Genomic DNA, 15,464 nt, shown 5'->3' on the forward strand with positions numbered 1-15,464 from the left:
AAAGTTACACAAATACGATTTTTAGTCATCATGTAGTACATACCTACTAAGTAAAAAATAAAAATTCGGACAACACATAAAGCTTGCCGTATCGCATCCTTTTTGCTTTCTCGTGAAAATCCACGACAGTGGAAAATAAAAAAAGATTCGGCGTAAATAAGTTTCTAACGTTAACAGTTGTCTCTGGCGCAGTTGTCTTGGCCCATTATCTACAGCCTACTTTTATCCTGAGTTCTGTATGTATAAAGTATTGGTATACAGCGAGTATTTGAAAAAGTATTTGAGCATCTTTAAACGAACTGTTAGAATAAATGGAACGCAACCATTTTATATTGTGTATGTTGGCAATACGGAAATCCGTTTAGTTTTTTCATGTTGACACTATTGTTACTGCCATTTTGAACTCTGTGATTTGTGTGCGCTCTAAACCGAATAGAAAGTTATTTATCTCAATATTTCTTTTATTTACCNTGTGGCAACTGCAGCATATGTTGTCAACCGGTCACCAACAAAGGCACTAAAAGGTAAAACTCCTTTTGAAATTTGGAAAGGACGGAAGCCCAACTTGTCACACATGAAGATATTTGGCTCTGTTGCTATGGTCTATGTTCCAAAAGAAAAACGCCAAAAGTGGGACAAGAAATCATCAAGGATGATACTAGTTGGCTATTGTGAAAACTCGAAGGGTTACCGATTGTTTGACCCTGAAACAAAGAAAATAGTAAAAAGTAGAGATGTCACTTTTATAGAAAATGTGAATACACATGCAAATCTCCCTGTTGATTGTGATACAGTGGAAAGTGAGAGCAGCAAAGACAGTTCTGATCCCGAAATACTCACTCCGGAGCCCAATGACTCGGATGTCCATGAAGACTCAAGTGAGTATGAAACTGATGTTGGAGATTCTGATGAAACTTATCATCCACCGTGTTCAGTGAGACGGCAGCAGGATGTTAACAGCAACATCACAGTAAGATCATTGCGGTCTCAGAGGCAAAGGAATGAAGAGAGTGACAAAAATAGTTATTTGTGTTTGTACACTGACTCATCTGATCCACAGACTGTAGAAGAGGCTCTGTCATCACCTCAAGCCACAGAATGGAAGAAGGCGATGGATAAAGAATACAATTCATTCATGAAAAATGAAACCTGGAGTTTGACAGACCTTCCACCGGGGAAAAAGGCTCTACCCTACAAGTGGGTATTCAAAACGAAAACCGACCAGAGTGGAAATATCACCAGTTACAAGGCTAGGCTTGTAATAAAAGGCTATGCTCAGAGAAATGGATTAGACTATGAAGAAACATACTCACCAGTTGTCAGGTACACCACTATCCGCTACTTGTTTGCATTGGCAGCTAAATATAATCTGGAAATAGATCAAATGGATGCTGTATCAGCCTTTTTGCAAGGAGAGATAGATAAAACTATCTATATGGAGCAACCAGAACAGTATAAACAGGGATCTCAGGTATGCATTCTACATAAATCGATATATGGGCTAAAACAGGCCAGTAGGCTTTGGAATGTCAAACTTAACAAAGTCCTACATGAGTTGGGAATGCAACAATCGAAAACAGATCCATGTGTTTATTTCAATATAGAACAGAACACATTTATAGCTGTCTGGGTTGATGATCTAATTTTATTTACTGCTCAAGAGTCTACAAAGATGTTATTTAAGGAAAAATTAAAAGAACACTTGGAAATGAAAGATCTAGGCCCAGCTAGCCAGTGCTTGGGCATGCACATCACTAGGTGTGGAAGTGATGTTGTATTAGATCAGGAGAAATATATTAAAGAAATTTTAGCAAGATTCAGAATGTCGGACTGCAAACCTGTGAAAACACCTATTGAAGTTGGTATGAAATTTAATGAAAATGAAGAACAAGAAGCATTGTTAAACTGTCCATATCAACAAGCTATTGGTTCATTGCTTTATCTGGCTCAGGTTACCCGGCCAGATATATCATTTGCAGTTAACACACTGAGCAGATTCAACAACAATCCCAAGGCTACGCATTGGACTGCAGTGAAGAGAATATTTCGATATCTACAGGGCACCAAAGATTTGAAATTGATTTACACCAAAGATGGTAATGAGAAAATCACAGGATATTGTGATGCAGATTGGGCAGGAGATGTGTGCGACCGAAAATCGTGCACAGGTTACATTTTTATGTTACAGGGTGGCGCCATCTCTTGGCGGTCACATAAACAGCAGACTGTTGCCTTGTCGACAGCCGAGGCCGAGTACATGTCGATGTCCTCCGCGACGCAGGAAGCGTTGTGGCTGCAGCAGCTGCACGGCGAGCTCGGCCAGCCGCCGCACGGCCCGCTCATTATCTTCAGTGACAACCAGAGTGCGATCAAGTTATCTATGAATGACTGTTACTTACCTAGGTCTAAGCATATAGACATTCGTTATCATTTTCTGAAGGATCATGTTAATAATTTAAATGTTAAATTTTGTTATGTTAAAGGTGAAGACATGATTGCTGATAATTTAACTAAGGGTACTACTGCTGATAAGCATTTGTATTGTGTAACTAAAATAGGGTTACGTTCCAGGGGAGGGTGTTAGAATAAATGGAACGCAACCATTTTATATTGTGTATGTTGGCAATACGGAAATCCGTTTAGTTTTTTCATGTTGACACTATTGTTACTGCCATTTTGAACTCTGTGATTTGTGTGCGCTCTAAACCGAATAGAAAGTTATTTATCTCAATATTTCTTTTATTTACCACAAAAGCTACAATTCCTTCACTAACACTTACTTATGTTGAGTTGCACCATCTTACTATAACAGTAACTATAACAATAACCGTTATTTTTTGGATGGCATTTGACAGAATTTTGACGTTTTTTATAGTTAATGTAAGATCATTCAATCTACCAATAGTTTTTTTTAAACGAGGAAGCTCTTGGTCTGACGGACAGTGATGATCAGGCAGAAGATTTCTCGAGTTCTTCTGTGGTTGAAGATGATCGCTTCCCTCCACCTTCAGCTTCCTCCTCAATAGCAAACCATGAGCTTTCTTTAAGTGATTAAAAAATGGTTTATTTTGTTGACCTACCTATCTCTCAGATTCCCATGGTAAATAAATATTTTACTGACAATTTTTATGACCAAAATCTCCAAAAGCATAATAAATTCTAAGAAGTCTAGATTGAAGATATAAATCCACAGTATTGTGAGCAAGTGAAAAGTTAAACTGAAGTTAAAGATATTTACGAGAGCGCAGTAATTAAACGCAGGAATAATTAGTTGCAGGAATCGAATTAAAACAAATGCCAGATAGCTGTTTTCATTCTATAAGTTTTGACTATCGTCTTCCTTCGTTATGTTTTACTGCAAGTAAAATATCTTAGTGAACCCACAAGGTGGACAGACAACCTCATAAAGGTAGCAGGAAGGCGTTGGATACAGGCCGCTACCAACTGGCCTATGTGGAAATCATTGGGGGAAGCCTAAGTTCAGTAGTGGATGTTCTATTGGTTGAAATGATAATGATGATGAAAATATCTTGGTCATCTAAATGATTTGACTTACACCTGGAATTCTGGCACATGCTCACTAAGCTTATGTGTCAAAATATTGCTAATAAATAAGTAAGCATGCTCATTTCGAGTTTTTCGAGCACATTATAAGCATGATTTTAAGCATGAACTTAAAAGCATGTGTAACTGTACCTGTAGGCCAGTAGAATTAGATTTTAAATCGGAAATAATTCCTACAAAAGATTTTATTGCTTTAATGGCATCATTGGTTGCTCATTAAGACTCTCCTAGGTTTTCGACTTCGACGGAGTTGTGTTTAAGTGGTGGGGGCCCCCGAAAGGAGCGCTTTTTAGGTTTTCCGGTTATACCGCGTAAAGGACTTACCCTAGCGAAAAGTGGTCTTCCTGACGGTTGAAGGGCATTTAATCCTGCATTAAATAAGACCAAATTCATATGTTTTGGACAAACCGTTCTCGTGCAAATGTTCGGCAAAGTAGAAAATATGTGTATAATTAATGACCCTTTCCACGTCCAATAGCTCGTCACCCGTAGGCTCCCAAGTCTTGTAAAGGCTCGCCTTAACCAGCCCCCACCACTTAAGCACAACTCCGTCGAAGTCGAAAACCTAGGAGAGTCTTTATGGGCAACTAATGAAGCCATTAAAGGACTAAAATCTTTAGTAGGAATTATTTCCGATTTAATTCATTTTTGTGTCTAATTCTACTGGCCTACTGTAGGATTTCCAGATGATTAGATTAAGACAAACTCGAAAAGCATTTGGAAGCTAACTATATCGGAAAAAATGTATCCCAATATTTAACAGCTTATTGAATGATTTCTTTTGCCGAATTGCCAAAAACTACAATAATACCTAACTTTTTTGAAATGCAGGCATCCAATGAAGTAACCCAATGTTGGCATATTATTGAAGGCTTTTTTAAAATAATAAAATAGAGTATTTCTTACACAATATAACACCTTTAATCCTTTCTCCCTCTTTATAAGTTGGTCCTCCGCCATCAACTTCTCAAGCATTGGGGATAACACCCCGATTTACTTTTGTTGAAAACACACGGGTTAATATTTTGGTAATAAACGTACAAGTATGTAGCTGTGATAACTGACGTTTAAGGGTGTGTGTTGACGGGCCGCTGCCGTAAGTGCGTATGTTCACGAGTCGATTTCCACCCGGATATAACAAAATTAGGAATGGCTAAGGCTGCAGGACACGCAATCAACTCACGAATATCAGGCTCAGTCTTTCTGTTTGACGCGTCCAAGAATATTACTTTTAATTTTGCTGAATTTAACTTTTTAATGATTTTATCAAGTAGGGGTTCATTTACTGTTGAAGAAGTTCTTCTTCACGAGTCCTTCGAACTAAAATACTTACGTAGGTGAAATCAACAAACCGTGATCGTTCGTCATGAGGTAAATAGATATCTATTTGTTAGACCATATTCTTTATCTCTCAATCTATTTTAAAACTGGTGGAAGAGTCACCCACATGATATTCAACAGGTACGCGTCACATTTATTTTCTTACAAAACCGCCGCGCTCCCGCCCCAAATTTCCTCCCGTGTTTTCACCAATCGAACTGTTTGATTTGACAAATTGCATCCTTTGTCGGCACCGAGCTGTCGATAACCCCGCACTATTTGTCCTCCTATTCCATTTAATCGATGGAATTCTTCTTCAGCTCTTCACGGAATGGGTTTCTTTGAGGATTTTTTGGGGGCGAACCCATTCTACCCTGAGTTAAAGGTAAGGTTCATAGATAATTCATGGGGAATCTTTCTTCTCCGTATGTAGTTTTGAATTTTTAGTAATATAAAGTTCACACATAATAATTTATACGTTAGCACTATTGCAATCGCGATTTGTGAGGAGAGATGAAAATTTAATTTTGTTATTTCGTGAAATAATCAGAAATCTGATTTTCATAAAACACGTTCGTTCGTTAAAACACGATATCCACTGCTGGTCAAAAGCCTCTCCCCCATGGATTTACACAAGCATCCAGGTACTTCCGTCACCTTCACCAGATCGTCTGTCCACCTAGAGGGGGGCCTGCCCACACTACGTCTTCCGTCCATCAGCTCTACGAGACATGTGCCCTGGCCACTGCCACTTACGTTTAGAAATCCTGCATTCATGTAACATTGCAATGTCCTATTGACATTGTTGGCACTGGTCTAACTATTATTTATTTATTTGTACTTACTTAAAACTATCAACTTATTTGGTTTTACACCACCACCAAGCGTTATTCCCCTGTCCATTTAATTTGCATTTCTTGCCTATTTTCCTTGGATCTTGCAATAATCCACTCTTTGCTGTAGCCATTGCTTTCACGATAGTCCTATGGGATGGTATCAATCCTTTAAGTGTTTACGAGTAAGCAAAGAGGGGTAATTGAGAGGCGAGATGAGGACTTCAAAGCTTTGAGTTTTTGCCTTTGAATATTTTCAGTCTGCTGATGTGATAAATTGATTGATAAACTCTAAATATCCTTGGGGATTTAACACAGCAATATCTAATCAAAGAAAACTACTATACCAGAGAAAAACTATTCATGCTTTTTTGTTAATTAATACAAAACTTGAATTTGTTTGACAGATCGATTGATTATTTTCAAAATTAACCTAGAATTTTCGTCAAATGTTGTACAAGTTGTATGTTTATTACAAACCTACGTTTCCAGAAGGAAACCGACCAAATTGTCTGAGTAGATTGAAACATAAAAACGAAAAGAAAACGTATACGCACAAGTTTTGCTAAGAAAGACACAAAAACAGAACACAACCTACTTTTATACTACAGTAGCAACAGAAGGAGCTATAATTTACTTATTTTCAAAACAACACACACTCGCAACTAAATGCAAATTCCCCGAAACATCTACAAAGGGACCTGTGAGCTGTAATTCACCAATTATAACTGTAATAGTATTAATTATCCGGCAACTATGCCTTATTAAATTCAATAACCACCCTGTGGACCGTGTGCCAATTAAACAAGTTTCCTAGTTCCAAACAAGTAACTGTAAGGATTAAATTCTCGTCAATGGCGTTGGATTTGATGCTATAGTTCAACGATTTAAACGTCAAATGGCAAAAATTGGAAATAGTAACCCAACATTGATAGCAGCGCCCTTAGCGCCCTTAGCCCAACGTGGCAAAAATCGGAACCGACAATCCAATAGCGCCCCTCTGTCAATGCCACAGGTTCAGTGTAGTTAGGACATCTCTATGCATAAAGCTGTTGTTGCAATTCACGAAGGCGAGTGAGCTTTACATGTGTGGTGGCTCGCTACTGTTCGTTTTTAAAGTTTTGATAGACATTACACTATCGTTATGTGCATGTACACGCACACACACGAGTAAAGCTTACTCGCCTTAATGAGTTGCAAGAACTATTCTCCATTTACCTAAAAAATAACTATAGTCGTACATTTAAGGCGTAATTTTTTTTAATTTCCACTGACAGAAATACTTTCTTAAACATAAGCTTCAATAATCCATTTACACAGGGTAAACGTTTTACCCCGCCATTATGTCGTAATGATTTAGTTTTACGGCTGGTCTAGCAGGGCTCACATCCTGCTGTATCCGGTTCCGGAGGCTTTGATCTCAGATTGGGACTTCGTTAGCGCATAACGAGGTGGGATGCGCCCCTAATTGAGCGTTGGGACGTGTTAATCGAGCCTTTTGAGTGTTTTGTGTGCTTTAGACTGAGGTGATCGGTGTTTAATTGCTTTAATTGACACACAATTAATTTTACGGTAAGAAAATGAATTACATTTTCCGATTAACCAAAATTGTACGTAACGTAAAGCAACGTAAAAACGTTAAATTATTTTAAAATGCTTATTTATTATAATAAAATTTATCTCGTGGAGCCAAAACTATCCGGAAATTCTGGTCAGTGTGCGGGTAGTAGTCCCTTTTTCATAGACTTATAATAATTGTTTATTTAGTTTCTTAAACTCTTTTGATCATGAATGACAAAAATCTCTGAATGCTATTTTGTTCAGAAAACTAAGCTATCTCCAGATCAGTCTCGCGAGCTATTTTAGCGATTCTCTCTAAATACAGCCTTTTATTCGAACAGCCTTTTATTCGAACAGCCTTTTCACAGTGACTGAGTTTCTTGCGCTGCTTCTTCTCAGCACTGGCCCATATATTGTTCTGAAACAGTGCTAGAGTTAATACGTGTAAAAGTGATTTTTAAAAGCTTTTTAAATTTAATGAGTTTCATTAGTTTTAATTCGATCAAATTTCAAACGTGGACAGTACTGAATGCCCCAACAGTACCCAGAGTGTGCGTGCACAGCGGGACGTTAGACCAACCGTGCGTCACAAGTTGGACGAGCCCGCAGGTGTGGCTGTGGTCACATTATTAATGAGTGCGAGCTTCAATTAGCCGGGACTTACCCGAAAGCCAAAACTACCCGGATATCCCGATTGGTAGATTTTGAAGAACAGGGGAGACCGAGGTAAGTTATAATAGAAGAGACTTGTGACATTGTTGGATTTGGAACTTATTAACTACTAACGAGCTCGTAACAGTGCGCGTTTTTAGTTCAAATCTCGAGCTAGCAAATACGCGCTGTTGCGAGCTCCCTGAAGCTAATAGGTTTAAAAAAAATCGAGAATAAATCACCAAACTCCTCTACAAAATACATTTTTTTTATTTTTAAATGTTTAACTTATGTAAGTAATAGTAATTACTCAGGCTGGGTTGCATCATCTTACTTTAACTTTGACAAATGTCAAAAATCTGTCAAACTCCATACCAAAAACACCTGTTATCGTTATAATTATGTAGGTAGTTACGGTCAAAGTTAGGTGGTGCAGCACAGCCTAACAATTTATTTCGCAATTTTCTTTCCTGTAAGTTTAAGGTTTAGGTAGCAAAATGAAGACGTGCTTATTCTAGGGCCTTGCTTAAGGGTCAAAGGTCACTCGTCAGGGGAATCCCTCATAACTGGTTGTCACGTCACGCCAGTATGATTAACGTCTCAAGAAGCGACGTGTCTGGGATGTGACAAATCTCTGTGTCAGTAGCTTTACAATGCTCTAGATATGTAAATATGTATATAGATAACTACCTACATACATATAATAGATCTATCAACGCACAGCCCAAACCACTGGACGGATCGGGCTGGCATGCAGGATAGATAGATAACGTAGACACCCGGTAAAAAAGGATTTTCCGAAACTCTACCCCTTAGGGGGTAAAACGGGATCCACGCGAACGAAGTCGCGGGCGGCCGCTAGTAAGGTATTTAAGGCGATTAGAGTCCTCAATGACCTTGGGCGTTTGACCTTCACGCCGCGAGCAACACCCGCGTACCCCGCACCAAAAACTCCGATTTGACACCGATCAAAAATACACGGGCATAGGTAGATACAGAATAGAAGCTCTTTCTTCATACATTACACTGCCTATTATTTTAAACTTAAATTGATGAACCTTGATGTCGGTGTCATTTAACTCAGGCGTAAAGGTATTTAATAAAAATAACAAAATCCATGAACATTTTGTACGGGATAAAATTTTATTTTATTTTTCGTAAATTTTCTAATGCTTTTGTCGGTTCAGTCGTTCTCGAAATTTGAACAAACCCGACTTTATTTCAAGCTTTTATTTAGCTTGCAATTTATGATGTATGTAGGTAATTACATAAATGTTTGTTCGGGTGGAATCTTGCAAGCTGAATTAGTTAGACCAACTTCCTGACGATAACTAGGCTAGATGACAAAATTTCAATTATCGTTCGGAATTTATCAAAAGTAAAATTTATGAATGAAAGTAATGTTCGATTGAAAAACGCAACGTGTCATTTAAAGATTAAAGAATTCCTAATCTATTCGTGCAAACATTTTTTAAATTAACATAGCCGTTTTGGAGGAGTAGGGAATTTAAGTAAAAAATCGATGTCCCGTATTTATTTTTTTAATCCAAAACAAAGAGACGTAGCGAAAATTCAAACGTCACAAATGTAGTCCATGAACTGTTGTATAACATATATTTTTTTCAACTATTTCTATCCAGCAGTAAAAGAGGAGTAGGCTTTACAAAATGCCCATTTGGCGCGGATTGAGGACACTAATCGCCTTAAGGACAGCACAGTAAAGTGTTAAAATTGGTGATAAAAAAGCACTTATTACAACAACTTAAAAAGTTGCAATGTTAATTTCCCCTTAAGGCTGATTTACACGTATTAAGTTGTTGTGTAATTCAGCCAATTTAATCTTATCTCATGAAACTTCGTTAAAACAATGTTAAAACCTTCTTTTAAGTCGCCATAGATTTTCGAAACATCAAGAAATTTTCCAAAAATAAAATAAAAACTCGCGCCTGATAACACAAATTCAGCAGAAGAAGACACAATCCTCAAATTTTGTCACGCGTTCAATTTAGATAGCACCACACAGCGCTTCCCGGACGATCTTACTTGACAATCTAAGTTTTTTCAATTACATAGACCATTTTTGCGGCAGTAAAAGGGCTTGGACAAAAAGAATTTGACTTTTATCTTGTCTGCTTGCCGTTTCATGTTTACGAGATGTCATAAAGCTAATACCACCTTTTGTTCGTCCCCTCTTTTTCCTGGAAAAAGGGGAAGTTTGCAGGGTACACTGTTTGGACTCCCTTGATGGTTACAAAGAAAGGACATTGTGTTAACAAAAAACTAGAGCGTTAAACGTACTTTGTGTTTCAAATCTGTTTTTTACAGCTTCAAGTTTTGAGTTTTTGCTGTAATTGCTTCGTTCGGTCGAGTTTTGTATTGCTTGTAACTACCGTGGCCCAAAGGCAGATTTGGAGATCATGGGTTCGAATTCTAGGAATATGAAGAGGTAGGTAATTTTAACTTGATGTAGAATATATTGTCACTTGCTCATAAATCTTACTATAACGTGCCGTGTAACAGAGTTTATACATATTCATCAAAATCAATGCGGATGGAGCCACGAGTAAACAAATAGTAAAATATTATTTTCAACAAAGCAATTTCACCGTTCTAATTGATTTTTCACATAATACAAAATCAAAGAACAGTTGGTGATTATGTACTATATGAACCTAATAAAAAAAAGAAACCAGTGAGTGCATCTTATTATGCACAATAAAAAATTCGCTCAACTTAAAATGATCGTCTTTTCTTTTTAAGATTACCAAGAAGGTTAAGAGGTCTTTGAAAGAACTAAAAAGGCGAGGAAGCCATAATGATTAGTGTCTTGGAGTAGGTATGTCTTATAATAAATTTAATTTTATTATGTAGATAATTATTTATGTAAAGATTTCTTAGAAAACAGAGGTGCCTGAACTTTCCCTATTCACAAAGACATTATTATGACGCTATAACACCTCAATAAAAAGAAAATAAAACATAATTTTCCTCACATTATCAGTACTAGTCATAGCGGAACGTTGCGTTCTTTTAGTAATTTTATATTTTCTTACAAAATGAAGTCAATATTGATGTTTTTCGCGATCGCTGTGTGCAGTGTGACGTCATTTAACGATTATGGAATACCTACGAGTAAGTCAGAGCAAATAATGTACTTATGAGGCAAATTCAATAGCAGGCATTTAGTGTTTAAAATCGTCATCATCATCAGCAGGTCATTTAGTCTCCATTGCAGGAGTACGACCGCCTTTCTGAAGTTGGGGAGGTCAATTTATAAAATAACGTAAAATTTTGTTAACCACTGATAAAAAAAAGTCATAAAACTCATTTATTTTTGCAAATAGGCTTTTAAAAAGCACTTTTACACGTCCCAATATTAACCCTACCACTGCTTCGGGACAATAAATGGGCCAGCTGATCTGGTGTACCTATCGCATTCTGACAGTAATGTCAGCAGGGCTACGATAGCAGGTTTCTGGAGCCTAAATTTTAGTGCGATAAAAACCAACAAACCACGTAGAATTCTATGTATGTAATGCTATTGAACTTTATGTATGAGATGTGTAAAATATTTTCATACACGTTACCTTTCTCGTGTATTTTTTTTTTTATAATTTTCACCTGTTCATACATCATCACGAATTTCCCTCGTGACACTTTTGGTTGCTTTAAGTTTATGTGCTCGCGACAAGAACTAATATTTATTGACTCAACTGTTGCAATCATTAAGTAGGTAGGTATAATAAAAAATGTGTAATTAAGCTAGGTACGAAATAAAACTGCATAAGGTGTCTTCGGTCGTCTTTCTTTAATGTTCAAAATACATTATTTGTTTTTTGTTAGTTCACGGAGTTACATGTATGAAATTTTCCCGCTAGCTCTACGTGATTATAAGCTTAAGGACTATACACACCAAGCCCGCCGACAGCCCTGTGGCTTGATTTCAAAAGAAACATGTCGAAGACATCAACTTTCATGATGAACATGACGAGAACTTGTCAAAAGTCGACGATTGATGTCAGTGGGCTCGGTGTATAGAATACATAACACAAAACAACCGTTGTGTTTGAAGCAGATATTAAAAATAGTTTACGTACAGATAGATTTATTTCTCTTAACTTCCAATTCAAATCATTTTTCAAATTGCCTTTTTCAGGAAACTGCCCTCCAGGCGAGCACACAGTGCTATACTGCCCACAAAAGGCCGAACCTACATGCGACGACCCGACTCTACGCGATCTAGAGTTTGGAGCGTGCGATATTCCCGACTGCTTCTGCAATGAACCCACTGTGCGAGACACCAGCACAGGGGGATGTGTTGCGTTTTCTGATTGTCCAAAAAAGTGTGATCGATGAAGAAAAAGAAAGATTTTTATGAATCGACTCTAATTTTAAAAAATACATTTATTGTATATGTTACAGGAAATGTATGAAATCCGTCGTTGTATACAATTCCTAGGATTTGTGTATAAGTCCTAAAATCACCCGGAAATGTGTGATGTAAATTATATTAGACACATTTCCTAGGAAATTTACACATTTCCTAAACAGCAATCGGAAATGTAATTAAGATTTCTTTTTTTTTCCGAAACTTAAATGGCGCTCCCGCGCCGCGGCCGCTGTGTATGTGACAAGGTCGCAAGTCTAACCTAACCTAACCGAGACTTTGTTATCCAGCTACAGGAGTACTAAAACCTTCATGTCAATAATAGTTTAATAAAAGATATGTTAAAATTAGGGTTTTCCAATACTTCGGCGTAATATGCGTGATGCCGAAAGAAAGGTATGCCAATAGGCAAATATTTTTTTCAGTCAAAATATAATAGTGCGAAAACAACTTTCAGGCTAAACAATAATAGTTGTGAGTTAAAAGTACCTATCGGTCAATGTGGTTTGTCTAAATAAAATTTTAGGCGTACTGAGGGGCACTAAATCACATGACCGCGCTTGTGCCGCTTAGTTTTATACATTTCCTAATACAATATTGGAATTCTATAAAATTCCTAGGAAAAGTATACATGTCCTAGGATATGTGCGTATTAAAAAATCTCTGAAGCAATATTTTATACATTTCCTAAATAGCTTCGGAATTGTATACATTTCCTAGGAATAGTATACAATTCCTAGAATTCATACATTTCCTGTAACATATACAAATAAACAAAAATGTTGTTCATTTTACTTATTTACCTTTTTTAATATCCAAAAATACATGGTCTGATGAGATCCACATTCCACTCTTTTTGACGGGTGGAAAGTACCGCTAACCGCGGGGAAAGCTATTTTTATTAACTTATCTAAGTTTAACGCCTTTGGACTCTACACGACCAAAGATTGCAGCATACAATTTTCCAGACAGATTAAAAAAAATTAGATTAGTGACACTTTTCTAAAATAAATAAAACGAAAATACAATTTAAAGCAATTATAAATAGAAACATTTTAAGCATACTATAAGTATCAATGTAATATTAAAAATCAGCTTAGGAAATGGACTGCTATCCACTTGCACCATAAAAGTGTACAATATTTTAATGTAGAGTCTCGTCGTAAAATGACATTACAACTACACAATAACGACTACATTACTACTATGTTACTATTTACCTTGATATGCCGTCATCTACGTTTTTGTAGAAGAAACAATGTTTTAATCTCACTTAAATAAGGTATTCACCGTTCTTTGCTTAAAGATAAGGAACGTCTTTGTTCAACATTCTTTTGTCTCAGTTTTTATAGTTACGAAACTTTCATGGAACTTGTGAAGAAAACAGTAAACTTGTCTACTATGTTTTGTCAAATTCATTTAATTTTGTTTTAATTTAAAAGATAATACAAGAAGGGTTCAATGTTGTAATGTTGTAACCTTGTAATTAATTTTCTAAGAAAAACAAACGTTAGAGGTTTTGTTAAGGCTAATTAAATTTTTAAAATATCAACATTTAGGTAGTTTTCACTGCAGGAGGACCACTGTTTCTATCTTAGCAGAGGCGAGTGCAGATCTTGGCCTAAACTCGCCTGACCAGACGGATTAAAGAGGCCATGACATATTAGTCTCTTAGGCGGTTATCACACTGCGCCGCGATCCACCGCGGAGCGCGTGATTTTCATATAAAAAATCACACGCGCGGACGCGTTGTCAGTGTGAAGTGCCGCGCGTGTTTTCTATACAAACTGAGGTACTTGCATACAATGATTAAATCTGTCGCCCCGCGCTTCGCCGCGGAGCGCGGCGCAGTGAGATAACCACCTTAGTCACCATTTATAATATCCATCACGAGAAAGAATGATAGTGGTAATTCGAACCGGTACCAAACGAACAACGTACCTAATACATGGCGTAAGGAACACCGTAACCTAACTAAGGCTGAGTTGCACCACCTGACTTTAACGGTAACTATGACGATAACCGGTGCTTTTTGTATGAAGGTTGACAGATTTTTGACGTTTCTTAAAGTTAAAGTAAGATAGTGCAACTCAGCCTAACTGTATCTCTGCCAATGTACCAATCAACTGCATGTTAGATTATTTACATATTTACTTATTTGTTCCAAACACGCTCTTATTACAACTACCCAACACAAGATTCCACAGTGTTTAGGTTGATGTCAGGTACACTCAATACACCACTCATAACACTACACACAAATTCACTCAATACACCACAAACACACTAACTAAGAATGTATGTTAATACTTTTGGAAGAGCGGTAACCTCCTACTACAGGTATTCTTATACTTAAAAGGATGGTTACCAAAATATCTTGTTAATCAACTTTATTTATAAAATAAAACATTTTCATTTCCATTTCATGTGCCATCGTCTGTACTATGTATAACACGTGTCATTCACTGATCAGATTATAATATTGTATTTACATTGATTATTTCGATTAATTGTTTAGTTTTCCTCATAATTATACACAGTTTTAATGTAACCTTTCCTCATTGGTTACATTATAGAAACGGTTCTTTTTACAAGTTATTCCCCTTTCTATGCCGTGACGTCATCAGACACAGTCTCATCATAATAGAGAAGGACTCAGTAGACCAAGTACCTAATATTTTTTATTTTTTTTACTGAGTTCACCAACTTAATATCAGTCTTAAGTAACGAACCGCTATAAGCATCTGACGTAACTATAATAATAAAAGTTCGCGTATAAATAGTTATTGTTGGGAACCGATAGGTGGACCAACCTCTTTTTTATATTATCTATGTTTTATACCTTTTTTATTATTTTTGATACCTTTTGTTTAGTTTGAAGTTTGTTGTTTTTGATAGCCGTTGTGGGCAATATTTGCAGAAATATATCTTCATTTTAATCCGAAGGTTTTTCTTATTTCCGCACGCCCGAGCGGATGTCCGCAACAGTTATATTAAAAAAAAATGTTTTATCGCACAAAATAAATACTGTCGTTTGTACGTCATTCCAATTTAAGAATAGTAACGTGTGAATTAGCAATAAACAATTTCAATTTGAAGTGAACCTACTGGGTGTATTTGTATTTTTTCTGTATATAAAGAATGTTTTT

At 36.7% G+C, this 15,464-nt stretch overlaps 1 long non-coding RNA gene across 1 annotated transcript; it reads right to left on the reverse strand.

Annotated features, from left to right (window-relative positions):
• Window positions 1-2,785: 2,785 nt before the first annotated feature.
• LOC114363466 (uncharacterized) lies at window positions 2,786-14,738 on the reverse strand. Its single transcript, XR_003656782.1, has 3 exons — window positions 14,654-14,738; window positions 6,496-6,499; window positions 2,786-2,799 (listed from the first exon to the last, which is right to left on the reverse strand). It is a non-coding gene; the product is annotated as an uncharacterized LOC114363466 (long non-coding RNA).
• Window positions 14,739-15,464: the final 726 nt, after the last annotated feature.

This window comes from Ostrinia furnacalis, unplaced genomic scaffold (assembly GCF_004193835.3).
Source record: "Ostrinia furnacalis isolate ACB-3 unplaced genomic scaffold, ASM419383v2 OfSCF7140, whole genome shotgun sequence".
In the NCBI taxonomy this organism is placed as follows: domain Eukaryota; kingdom Metazoa; phylum Arthropoda; class Insecta; order Lepidoptera; family Crambidae; genus Ostrinia; species Ostrinia furnacalis.